General features: G+C 31.1%; 1 protein-coding gene and 2 pseudogenes across 1 annotated transcript in view; 1 reads left to right on the top strand and 2 right to left on the bottom strand.

Moving 5' to 3' along the window:
• FBXL17 (F-box and leucine rich repeat protein 17) overlaps window positions 1–12,976 on the top strand; it is a gene marked incomplete at its 5' end in the record, with an annotated part of 449,450 nt that overhangs the window by 47,554 nt on the left and 388,920 nt on the right. The gene's annotated exons all lie outside the window — the stretch shown is intronic.
• Window positions 3,490–3,612, bottom strand: LOC111743069 (annotated as a pseudogene).
• On the bottom strand, window positions 8,972–9,087 carry LOC111743067 (annotated as a pseudogene).

Below are 12,976 nucleotides of genomic sequence, written 5' to 3'. Positions count from 1 at the left end.
ACTATTGTGGTTTCATTTATTATTAACATGCTCTTTGACAGCTGGCCTTTACTAATCTCACACCATGGGTTTGAAACTTTTTCCTAAAAGCTTTATAGCTGAATTACAATACATTGTGTCCTTTATTTTCTCCTGGAAAAGGATTTAAACAAACTTTCTATTGCACTTGTTGAATATTTATTTCATAGTAACCACCATGAAGTTTGCAGCATTTAAGAAGATGAAGAAACAAAGATAAAAGGTACACATTCAAGATGGCTTGGTTTCACAGTTGGTGCATAATCCTCTCTTCTGTCATTGGTACCCTAACCCTGTACCTACCAGAACAAAAGAAACTGAATTGGAAATTGTGGGAGCTGGGGAACATTCAGTTGGCAGCCCATTGCATGGCCCATAGGCGTTGTCAGGTCTCAGTTTGATGCCCTTTATTCTTTCTGACAGATGTGAGGTAGGGTCTATGAGGGGGAAGTCATTACTAGAGAGAGGGCAGTGTCAGATCAAAAGTAACCAGTGATCAAACAAGGTAAAGGGCTATGGAAAATAGGCTCTTTCTGGCCTCAACACCTGCCTGATCACTGAAGGGAATAGTCCTGTGTGTCAGGGCAAGTTGATTTTCTTTGATGTACAGTGAATTAAAAGTCAGAATGGAAGCTTAAGTGGAGTACAGAAGATTTTTACTTCCTGTTCTTTGGCGATTTGGGTGTTTAAATTTTTTTATTTTAATTATCTAGAAGTTACAGAAGTCATTCTCTATTGAATAAAATATTAAAGCTTACCTATAGTAACTTAGTTTTCACTATATATTATGAGATAGTACTAACAAACAAGTTTTCAATATAGTATGGAACAAGCTTTAGAAGTCACATGCTCTTCATTTCTTTTAAGCCTCAAATTATGACATTAATCAGAGCATTTGTATAATTATAGTGGTGGATGCAAAGTGGATAGTACTGGGCTTGGCACATAGTAGGTCCCTTCCTTGTAAAATTTTGGAAGTTACCTCACTAAGTAATTTCAAATAAATTTGAATTAACTCTTTTCCCTTAAGTGCTTATTATTATATTTTCTCCAAAGGTAACCCTTTCTAATCAAGCCAGTTGGAAGAAAATTTAAAGAGACAATCTCTTTGGGGTTTTATATATATCGTTTTTTTCTTTACCTTTTCATCTTTAGAGGTATGTGACTAGAAGAAGGATATTTTTATCTTTCATTATGTTGCTGTGTGGATAAATTGACAATTGAGGCATATTTCTAAAAATTTAATTATGGTATTTTCCTTTATATTAAGAGCAAAGATTTGACTGTTACTAGATTTTACTGACTCAACTTGTAGTATTTTAAATACTGTTGAATTCCATTCAGGTTCATAAATCAGTCAACAGTCATTTTGTCCTCAAATTCTGGAAATAAGAATTTACTTGAAATTACTAATTTTCCAGTAAGAAGAATAAAGAATTTTAGTGCCACAGTATTTTAAAAGTGATTTTTAATCTAATAATTTGACTATTTACATCTCTGCATGGTCTCGTATTTGTTAGTTTAATTTTGATACTCTTACATAACCTAAAATTTCTTCCTTTATATATTTAGATATATAAAATAAAATGAAAATAATATAGGTAACATGTTATCTTCAAATTAAATTAATATTTAGCTTTTAGACTACTATTAGCTATAAATATATTTTATGCTTGAGAAATTTCAAAAATTATATTTGAGCACACTTACAAATACTCATTGCTGGTATGTCTTTTAAACAAATTTTGCTTGTAAATTATCATTAAATATGTTTAGGCTTTCTTTTTAAAGTGGTTTGACTTAGGAGTTCTTATGTAGGCATTTAATTAGATGTGTTATAATTTTTTATTTGGAATAAAATGTCTAGTAAATTAAGATTTTATATTTGTGAAGCTTTTGAAATTTAAGAAATCTTAATAGAAATTCATTACATAATCTAAACACAATGAGGATCATTTTTTTGCTTTTGGTTGTTTTTAATATGTTTACTGTGAACTTTCTCTGCAAAGGACTGCAAATTGAAACCAATATGATAATATTACTCTGACAGGGAGGAATATGAGTTTGGTTTGTGTCTTGGTTCTCTGAAGGTACTTCTTCAGCCTGCCCTTCAATTTGAATATTTGCAAAAAGGATTTGAATTTGCTGATATTTTAATATTAATGCTAGGAAGAAGCATTTGTGAAATGTAAATGTCTATAAGAAAATGTCAATTGTTTTTTAGAATGAGCCTCAGCAGCATAAAATTTTACTAGTCATAATCTTTGGTTCATGGCATATATCATAATTGGCCCATGTGTCATCTTATTTTCTTATAAAAGTTAATTTATCTAAAAATTATTTAACTTTTACTCAAGAACCTTCTATTTAAACCAAAAACTAGAGTATTACCAGTAATTTTCATCTATCTATATACCTCTCCCTTCTCTCTGACTCCCCTTCAGCTCCCCTCTTCAGAGGTAATCAGAGATAACCAGAAGTAATCACTATCCTGAATTTTGTTTATAAATTTTCCAATTTTGTTACATATGTTTTTATGTCTAAATTGTTTAGTTTTGTTTTTAATCAAATAAATTTCTAAATTGGTCATTGATGAACTGGTAAAAGTCGTGCTTAGCAGATATTCTAACGTATCATTTAATAGTGACATAATTTAGTGAATTAGTCAAGGGAAGTAATGTTTCTGAACTTAAACTTAATACTATTTAAATCTAATTTCCAAGTGAGAATTAAGTTAGATTCTCTAGTATGTTTTCACATTTTTAGATTAAATATACTATATCTATATGTAGATTGCTTGCATTTTCCATTTATGTTATCTTCATAAATATGGAGAATGAGATATTTTATTTTTTAGTTTTGGTTTGCTGCAAATGTAGCAATTCCCGTGACTTGATGTACAGGTTAGAAAAGTTGTTCTTTTAGCTAATGGGGGTAGTTGGTCAGGGGTATCTAACTAATTACTAATTTGGTATGGAGATAAGTGAATTTTAAGCTTACCAAATGACTGTTACATTTTACTTATCAGTTTAGTGTCATTAGTAATTTAATAAATCCAGCCATTGTCATTTTTTATTAGGATAAAATGATTGTACTAAATTTCTTTGATTTCTAGATATATTATTGATTTAATAACAGATTTTTCAGGGGGAAAAAAGGAAAACTACATTAAATATTTGCATTGATTTTAAGACTTCCTGCTTCCTGTGATTTTCGAGCTACTAATTTCCAGAAAAATAGATTTTTTTTTTTTCAGCTTAGTTAATTAGATTGGTCAGTATTTCAGTACTGATCTGATACAAAGTTTTGGTGAAATAAGCTCAACAAAATATTTGCTTGACTACAGGTGGATTTTTCTCCAGTTTCTATTTTTTTCCTTTTTTAGGCGAGGCAATCCTTGGTTGACCTCACAGATTGCAAGGACCTTGTCCGCTTACAATCCTTTATTTTTATTTCATCTTTTATTTTTTACGCCTACAACAAGCACCTGGTCTTCGTAGGTGGTCTCCCATCCAAGTACTAACCAGGCCTGACCCTGCTTAGCTTCCGAGATCAGACAGGATTGGGCTTGTTCAGGGTAGCATGATCGTAGACTCCAGTTCCTATTTTTCAACATGTAGTCTTTGTAAAACAAAAATAAATACATCTACCTTCATGCTTTTGGAAATATGGTTATTGTAACTAGCAATATTCTGTATTCAGAACGGTTAATTATTTGTATATATTGAGATAATTAATAAAAAAATTATCAATTAGCACATTTCAACTTTAATTACAACAGATTTTTTCCTGTTGTACAAGTTGTGATCATTTACATTCATTTACAAGAATGTGTAATGTAGAAAAAATTTTTGTGCCAATCTCCATTTTAAGGAGATTTTCAGCCCCAGTGGAGAGCTCTCTCTCTCTCTCTCTCTCTCACACACACACACATTTGTGTGTGTATATATATAATAACGAGGTGGATGAAATGATTTCAAATTAATGTAGTTTGAATTTAAAAGGGAGATAATTTTTTGTTTGCTTCTTTATATTGATGGACTATGTGCTTTGCTTTATGAAGGATCTAAGAGGTCCATACTGAGTGCTGATTTGCCTTTGCTCTCTAAAGTATATCTTGAGTTTGCTTATGAATGATAGAGTTGGCATAAAGTGTTTAGGATTGTAGTTTGACAAGCTTCACATAGTTCATTTATTGAGGTTTTTTTAATGTTTTGTAATGCAAAGCACACCTGAAGAAGCAAAACAGTAACTCCTCATGATTTTTAAAAGTGTCAGACAATTTTATAAAGATATAATAGTATAGTTTCTTGGTTTTTCTCAGTTGGATAATTTAATGGAAAAAGTTATCACATGATTTATAGTAGTCATTAAAGACATTGATTTATAATATTTGGGAGAATAGAAGCTAAGCTTAAAGGTAGAGTGAAGTGACATTTTATACTCTAGAAAATGATATTGAAAGCCTGGAAATAAATGATGCTGTACTTATAATAGGTGGTATAATTCTCGAAAATACATTCTTCGTGACTCCTTTATGGTTATTAGTTACATGGATCAGTTAATTTTTTATAAGTCCAGCCTCCTACCATTCACTCATTCATTAAGCCTTTATTGAGTACTAACCACATACGTAGCATTGTGCTTCTAGACCCATTTTTCTTGGATCATATCAGCCCACTTACTTTATAGTAACTCTTAACTAACATGAGTAATTTCTTTCGATCTTATGTTTACCTATGTAAGAGCCTCCTGGGGAGAACAGTAACATCCCTTATCAAAGTCATTGCTCCAGAACTTGGACTCTTGTCCTTTCATATATTGAATACTACATTTTAAGAGTAAGATTTTGAAAATGATGGCATCTAGATAATATTTTATTTGCTAATGATAATAACTTCCAAGTTATTTCATCTTAGTTACTTAATTAAGATGAAATATTTTGAAGATTAAAATTAAAGGAACTATAATATAGTATAAAATATGGTAGGGTCACTAAATAACTTGTTCTGTTAGTTCTTTATAAAGATGCTTTGCTGTTAAAGAAATACTTGTTCCACTGAGCCATTGTAGTACTTGGGTACATGGGTATTAATACTTGAAGAATTAAATACAGTTAATTGAATTTTGGCGTTATTCCATTGGGTTAATGTTTTAGTTATTAGAGTAGAAGGATATCATCAAGTATATCACATAGAGTCTTCCTTTAGTGAGCCCTCAGTTAAATATTTCCTCTGGTCATAGTACTAAAGAAAGCTAGACTACTGAGCATTTGTTTTCCTTTATTATTTTACTGCTATGAATTTATAAAAGATGTTTTGATCTCCTTTCCCTCTTTGCTTTGACATCTTAGAAATCAAGAAACAAATTAGTAATTCATCTAGGACAAAGCATTCAGAACTTTTATCTTTATTATAGAATCATTTTTCTTTTTAACTCTTATTTTCCCTTGCCTCAGTTTTCATTTCTACTTGTTCTTCTCATGTAGACTATATCTCCTGAATTACCTCAATTTCTTTTTGGAAAGAGGAGGGTTATACCTAAATGCAAATAGACGTACTTACATGTGCGCATTTTAACTTTAAAATACCATCTTTTTTGAATTGGCAATTGGGATATAATGGAAAGTGCTCTTGATAAATTTTGAAATCATCCATAATTAAAAAAGTACTTGAGAGGATTCTATAAAATACTGCGAAATAAGAAAAAGAGTCCTAAATAACCCTTGTTATAAAAATACATGTGCAAGGTTATAAAATTCTGTTAGTATAGAAATGTGGAAAATGACGATGAAAGCCTCCTGCTAATCCCTCTGGTGATTACTTTAGAGAACTTAATGCACATACCAACTTCTATTGATATGTTCTTATTAAAAAAATTATACTACATATTCTACATATTCTGTTCTACCACACTTATTATTGGTAGATACTTTTTTTTGTTTTCATAAGAAACAATCATGACCATAAATTTTAATGTTTTTTATCAGAAGAATCTATTTTCATGTGTGCCATTTTTATGATAGCTTGATAATTTTGATGAAACCAAGAAGCATGTCTTCTCTATGTACTACTCTTTGTCTTTATTTGGAGTGTTTTTGTTTTTTCTTTTAAATAGTGGCCATGTCTGCTTTTGGAGTTGTCTGAGACCATCAAATAGTTTAACATCTAGAGGCAGAGATAGGAATAAACAAGATGCTTTAAAAAGAATCTTTGATACTCTGTACTCAATCATATCATTAGGGAACATATTTTTTAGTTCTGAGAAGTAACTGATACTTTCATTTGGGACAGGTTAGACAAAGGGACTTGCAGTGATAGACCTCTTGATGTTTACTCTCATCAAGAGGTTGTAGAAAGATAGCTTTTTTGTCAGACAGATATATAGATGCCAAGTCCTGTATTACCAGTTTACAAGTTGTGGATTCCTTTTTAAGCTCTTAAAATTAAGTTTCTTGGAGATTTGATTTCCTTATGTACAAATTAGAGATGATACCGTTTACTTGGTCATTGAGAAAATTAAAAAGACTAAGAATGGTATATGTAAATTGCCCAACAAGGCATCTTGGCAAATAGTAGTTTATAAAATATTAGCATCCCCTCTTTTCCTGCTAACTTCTCAAGTGCCATTTCTCTTCTCTTTCTTCATGACCTAAGGAACTTGGAAGGAAGTCATTGACAGAGCTTTGCTGGTAGTAAACTCTTTTGTTATTGAGTACCTTGCTAGGTGAGGGGGAGAAGTAACTGATGGTTACTGTATGCATTTGAGAGGGTCCAGTGAGCCTTTTGTCTATGGGGAATTCCTGGAAGAGTATTCTTTTGCCTTTAGTATTTGATTGTTTTTTCAGAACTCTGCCTGTACTTACTGCTTTCATATTGTTTGCTCCTAGTAACTAACCACAATGGTTATTCCAATAGATAAATTTTTTTCTTGGATTCTTATCACTTTTTTTGCCATGAATCCTCATTTTTAGCAGTTATTTATATTTAATGGGGTATATTGAAATCATTAAGTATGAGATATGCCATATCATATCAACTATAATATATTTGATTGCAAGTAACAGAGAACCTGATTCGACTTGTTTAAATTATAAATTTATTGGCTTTTAACTAGACTGTGTAGAAGTATTTCGGGTTTTAGGGTTGATTTGATTCAGTATCTTTCACAGTGTATTTATGGAACTGGTTCTCCTTGACTCTTTGCTTAACTTTCTGCTGTGTCATCTTCAGTCTAAGTCTGGATCTGCTTATAGTTCAAAGATTGAAAACAATTCCCGAGTAATGTGTGTGCATCATGGTTAATTCCTTTTTATTGCCGAGTGTGCTGTACTCAATTTGGTATTTGGTACAAAATATAAAACACAACAATTTGTTTATCCATTCATCTGTAAAGGGACATTTGGGTTTCTGTTTTTTTAACTATTACATATAAATCTACTATGAACATTCATAAACAAGCCTTTGAATAGACAAAAACATTCATTTATCTTGAGTAGATGCCTAAGATTAGTATGGCTGGGTCAGATGGTGTTTGTTTAAATTTTGCTTTGTGAAAAACTGCCAATGAGTTTTAAAAAGTAGATGTGCCATTTTATGTTCTTTTCAAAATATTTGATAGCTCCATTTGTACTACATTCTCATCAACAGGTAGTAATGTCAGACCTTTTAATTTTAGCCATTTGGAGTGGATGTGTAATGATACCTTATTGTGGTTTTTATTTGCTTTTCCTTGATGTCTAATGATGTTGAGTACCTTTTAATGTGCATATTAGCCATTCTTATCACTTCTTTTGTGAAGTGTCTGTACAAATATTTTGCCTATTTTTAAAAAATTTGGTTGTCTTCTTATCAAGTTGTAAGAGTTCTTTACGTTTTGTATTCAAGTTCTTGTGTCAAGTCTATGCAGTTACTTTCTCCCTGCCTGTGTCTTTGCATTTCCTTTCATTTTGAAGGGCAGAAGGTTTTACTTTTGATGAAGTCAAATTTATAATTCTTTTTAGTGGTAAGTGCTTTTGTGTCTTGTCTAAAGTCTTTGGTTGGTGTCAGCTGTTTTTTTCTTATTATTGCTTGTGTATCATGCCCCTCTTCTAGAGTGTGAACTCAGTGGCAGTAGGGTGCTTATTTGCCTTATTCACTGATGTATCCTCTGCCTAGAAGAGTGCCAGGCACATGGTAGTTGATCAAAAGTAATTTTTGATTGCATGAATTTTTTTTAGTCTCATAGAAAATTTTAGCCATTGTTAATGTCTTATTCTTTTCTGTCCTCTATACTTCACTCATAGTTAGACTATCTTGTTTATTTTTGCTTCTTTAGTCCTATTGCTAACTCTTTAGTCCTAGCCTCTTTAATTTTATGTGAATTGCAATATCTCTTTATACTTTCAGGCGCCATCCCTGCTCCTTAGGTTTACCTATGAACCAATTCCAAACAAATTATTAAGATATTTATTCTGTTTCTCAATAATATTACTTTCTTGCTTAAAAACTGGTTAAAGCTGTGTTATAAATGGTAAGGCGGAACTTGCCATCTGAACATTTTTCCATTGTTTTTGTTTTTCATAGTTTTCACCCTTGTTTATTCTTCTTCCTATAATACTATTCTTTTCTCTCCTGCCAAAATAAATCTCCCTTATTCTTCAGGCTTTTCACTTATTTTTCTTATCAGGTTTTTGCCTAACTCAGCTAGCTGAGTATTTGTCCTTCTGGATTGTTTCTTCTTTGAGGTAAGAATTCATATGTTCTCCTTCTTTGTTAAGGTTTTGGTTACAGAAGTGATGCTTTTTGGTTGATCGTTCCTTTCTTCCTTGACTGAATTTGATGGTGACACTGCATGGGAAGGCAGTGAGTACCTTTCAGTTTTTCACATTTTAAAAATTATTTTGTTTCTAATTGACCTCACAGAGTGCAAGGACCTTGTCAGCTTACAATCCCTTATTTTTTTTATTTTTTTATGCCTACAGCACCTGATTTTCCTAGGTCTCCCATCCAAGTACTAACCAGACTCAACCCTGTTTAGCTTCTGAGATCAGATGGGATCAGGCTTGTTCAGGGTAGCATGGCCGTAGACTATTTTTAATTTTTTAAGGAACCACCATACTGTTTTCCATAGCAGCTGCACCTTTTTTATTCTCAGTGCCCAAAGGTTCCAGTTTTTCCACATTAAAACACCTAACTCTGTTATTGGATTTTTGATGGTATTTATCTTAATAAGTGTGAGATGTTACCTCATTGTGGTTTTGATTTGTATTTACCTAATGATTAGTGTTGTTGAGCATCTTTTCATATGCTTGTTGGCCATTTATATATCTTTGTAGAAATGTCTATTCAAGTGCCTTGCCTGTTTTTAAATTAGGTTATTTTGTTACTGCTGTTGAGTTGCAGGAGTTCTTTATATATTCTGGATATTAACCTCTTGTCAGATATATGATTCACATATAGGTTTTCTTTCCTTCCATAGGTTGCCTTTTAGTCTTTCACCATTGAATATGGTATATTTCTATCAGTTTTTATTGAACAATATTGGTCACATTTAATGTATATAGAATGCTTTTTTCTAGCTATAAACTGACCAAGCTATATTGATATTAAAGTTTTGAAGCTTGGTCTTTTTTTTTTTCCCCCAGGAGCCTTGCATACAGTCAGTTACCAAGTAATATTTTTACTGACTATATAGGTATTGATATGGCATCTGCTACCTCATCACTCTGTTTGGAAACATCTATTTAGTAATTGATAGAATATTACAAGTCATTTAAAAGAGTTAAGTAGTAGTTTTTCACTTTAATATCTGACAAAGCAGCACTTTTGATTTTATCCTTTAAAAAGGTTATTGGCTCAAACAAAATTCTTTAAAAAAATACATACAAGAAATCTCGTTTCTACTTGTTTCCATCTTCTCTGTTCTCTATGTGTGAACAGTGTTTTTTTTTATGAAACTGAAAAAATAGAATCATATTTTCATATTCTTTCTATTACAATAAGTAGATAATATTTACACAAGGACAGCATGCTATCTACACAGATTTTCATAAAATCTCTCATTTTTTTTCTCTTCTCTTTGGTAACTGTGATACAGTATTTTATTTTTTGGAGGTAGCATGATTCATTCATTCAGTACTTAGTTTGTGCCCACTCTCTTGATATTACAAGAATTGTCATGTCAGTTTATACATATCTTATTTTGTACAAATTTAAGTGTATTTGTAGGAGAGATTCCCACAATAGGATTGCTTGGTCAAAGGACACAGACACTTAAGATTTTGGTCAATATTCCCAGTTTTCCCTCCTTAGGGGTTATATCATTTCTCATTTGTATAAGCAGTGGAAATGGACTGAGAGTGCTTGTTTCCCTCAGCCTTGCCAATAATACGTTGCCAATCTATTAGACTTTTGCTATTTTAATAGGCAAGACTGGGTATCAAAGTTTTAATTTGTGTTTCTCCCATTATGAATCTGGTGGGGTGTCTTTTAATATGTCTAAAAACCATTTGGGTTTCTTTTTTTGTGACTATTCATCCTCAGCTCATTTTGCTACCAAGTTGCTGATTTTTTTCCAAGTTACTAGGCACTTTTTATATAGTAGATGTATTAGTTCCTTATATGTTATTGGAGTTCTAAATATTTTTTTTTCCAGTTTGTCATTTGGCTTTAGCCTTTGCCTATAGTGCTTTAGCCATGCAGAATTTTATTATTTTTTTAAAATTTTATTTACATTTATTGGTTTTTTCTTTTTTGGCCTCTGAAGTTTTAGAGGCTGTAGTTAGAAAGGCAGAAGCAGCACTTTCTGCATGGACTGAAATATCCTCAGGTAATAGGAGCATCAGCAACGTAAATTGCACAGCTTGGTATGTGGGAGAGACATTGGAACATTTTCAGGACAATAGTATGTAGATGTACTCTTAGATAATAGCATTCAACACCAGTTTATATTTCTATAAATCGGAGGCCATTTTTTGCCTGTAGAAAGTGTGAAAGGAGTGTCTGACCATTCTTTCAAATCTGTACCAATTAAAGACACAGCTTTAATTTGGTCAGTACTTTGTAAGGAGCCTTTTTCTCCATTCTTCTGTCTTCAAAGAAGTAGAATAATTTAAAGTTTTGAATATCTCTAACCATAGTCACTGTGATATCCATTTCTTTCAATTCACTGCCTTATTGTTAATATGTTCCGTAATGAAAGATTTAAAATGTGAGTATTGCTATGGATTTGAACATACTACAAGTGCATGCATGCCATATGATAGGTAGTAGTAATATTATTAATGATAATTTTTATAAACAACAGCTGTTAGGCAACATGAAAATTATTCTCATTAGAAATATTTTGAATACTCATAGGACACCCTTGCTAGGTGAATCAGTTGGTGATCATTTATTTAGCTTTAGATATTTGTCATAAAGCTTTATTTGCAGATAGGCATTAAACCTGTGCTTTTTTAAAAAATAAATTTGTATGACTTCTGAAATTAAAATCAGTATTATCATAAGTTGTTAAAAAGTTAATTAGTTTTTAAAAAATTGAAAATAGCCTACTCAAATATGATGATATACTGAAAATCAAATTTTTAAAGGCTTATGGAATTGCTTTAGATATTTTTTTTAGTAGCAAAATTTGGATTTTTATTTTTGAATAACCTAGCAATTGCATATTTAGTAATTGCTACTCCTATTAGTTGGAGCAAAAATTGTAGGAAGCAGAAAACAGTTTAGCCTTTCCTTCCCTCAGATTTGTGTTTAAATTAAATTAAAAATTGTCAAAACATTTAAAGTCCCAGCTTATAACGATTTTTATTTAAAACATTTTTGTGTTCAACAGATGGGTGAAAAAGATTGAATTATTATAGCCCAATTATTTTTTTAGTCCTCTTTCTAGACAAGAGAGAGGAAACCAAAAAATTTTTGGATGCTTTCCAAGAGCTGTACGTGTGTGTATGAGAAGTTATAATCACTTGATTCGAGTCTGAGTTTTATTGGACAGGCTTGTCTGGTAGGTTAAATTCCCTTCTTCCTCTCCCAGATGATAACTGGCTTATTTTTCTCCCTTTTAAAATAGTAAGAATTTATTTTTCATACTGTCTCAGACTTGGTGACATAAGCCACTTTGGCTTCACATACTGCTGGCTTAAAGAAAGGATGAAATATGAAAAGACAAAAACAAGGGCATAAAAGAGAAGGTAAGGAAAAGAACAAAGCTCAAGGTAAAAGAGGAGGAGAGTACTAAGGATTAAAAATGATGAAATAATATCAAAGTAGGGAGAGATAAGTGTGAAATGCTAAATGTTCTAAAAGAATCTTATCTTAGAAAATGCTTTTTGAGGTAAGCGAATAGATCTTTTTAAAAGAAAGAAATATCAAAATCGAGTGTTTTAAAAAAAATTATGTGTAGATAATGTGCAAGGCCAATATATCACTTTTGGATCTTAGGAAACAATTTTAGATCATTTGATAAACTTATTTTTTTAATTGCGCACGTCTCAAATACACATATTTAAGAAAAAATATTGCTGTTTACATTTAGGTGGTCTCTAACTTAGATTCTAGTGGTAATTATTCTAGTTTTTATAGTAATATTAATTGAAGTTACGCATTTAAGAATTCTTAAATTTAAAAAGTAAAAATTATCAAAAATTTTAAAGTATATTTTTCTAAGAGATATGTTATGTAATTAAAATAATTACTTTTAGATTATTGATTTTTGTCCAATTTATAGTATATTATTCTTAGGGATGTTTCTAATTTTCAAAATTAGTTTACATTTATTTAAAAATAAAATATTTTAAAATATTAAAAAATATTAATGCTGATAGGAAAACATTAAAATCTTCACATTATTTCAAACAGAGTAAATTCCGTTGAAAAATATTAAGTGATTCAGGTTGTTTCATTTGTTAATACTTTTGCATTGCAGTATACAGTTAAAATCCATTAGATATAACCTCCCTCTAATGGTAATTGCT

The sequence above is a fragment of the Pteropus vampyrus genome, unplaced genomic scaffold, assembly GCF_000151845.1.
Source record: "Pteropus vampyrus isolate Shadow unplaced genomic scaffold, Pvam_2.0 Scaffold106, whole genome shotgun sequence".
In the NCBI taxonomy this organism is placed as follows: Eukaryota; Metazoa; Chordata; class Mammalia; order Chiroptera; family Pteropodidae; genus Pteropus; species Pteropus vampyrus.
The sequence above is the reverse complement of the archived record's forward strand: the minus strand, read 5'-3'. Positions and strand labels throughout refer to the sequence as shown.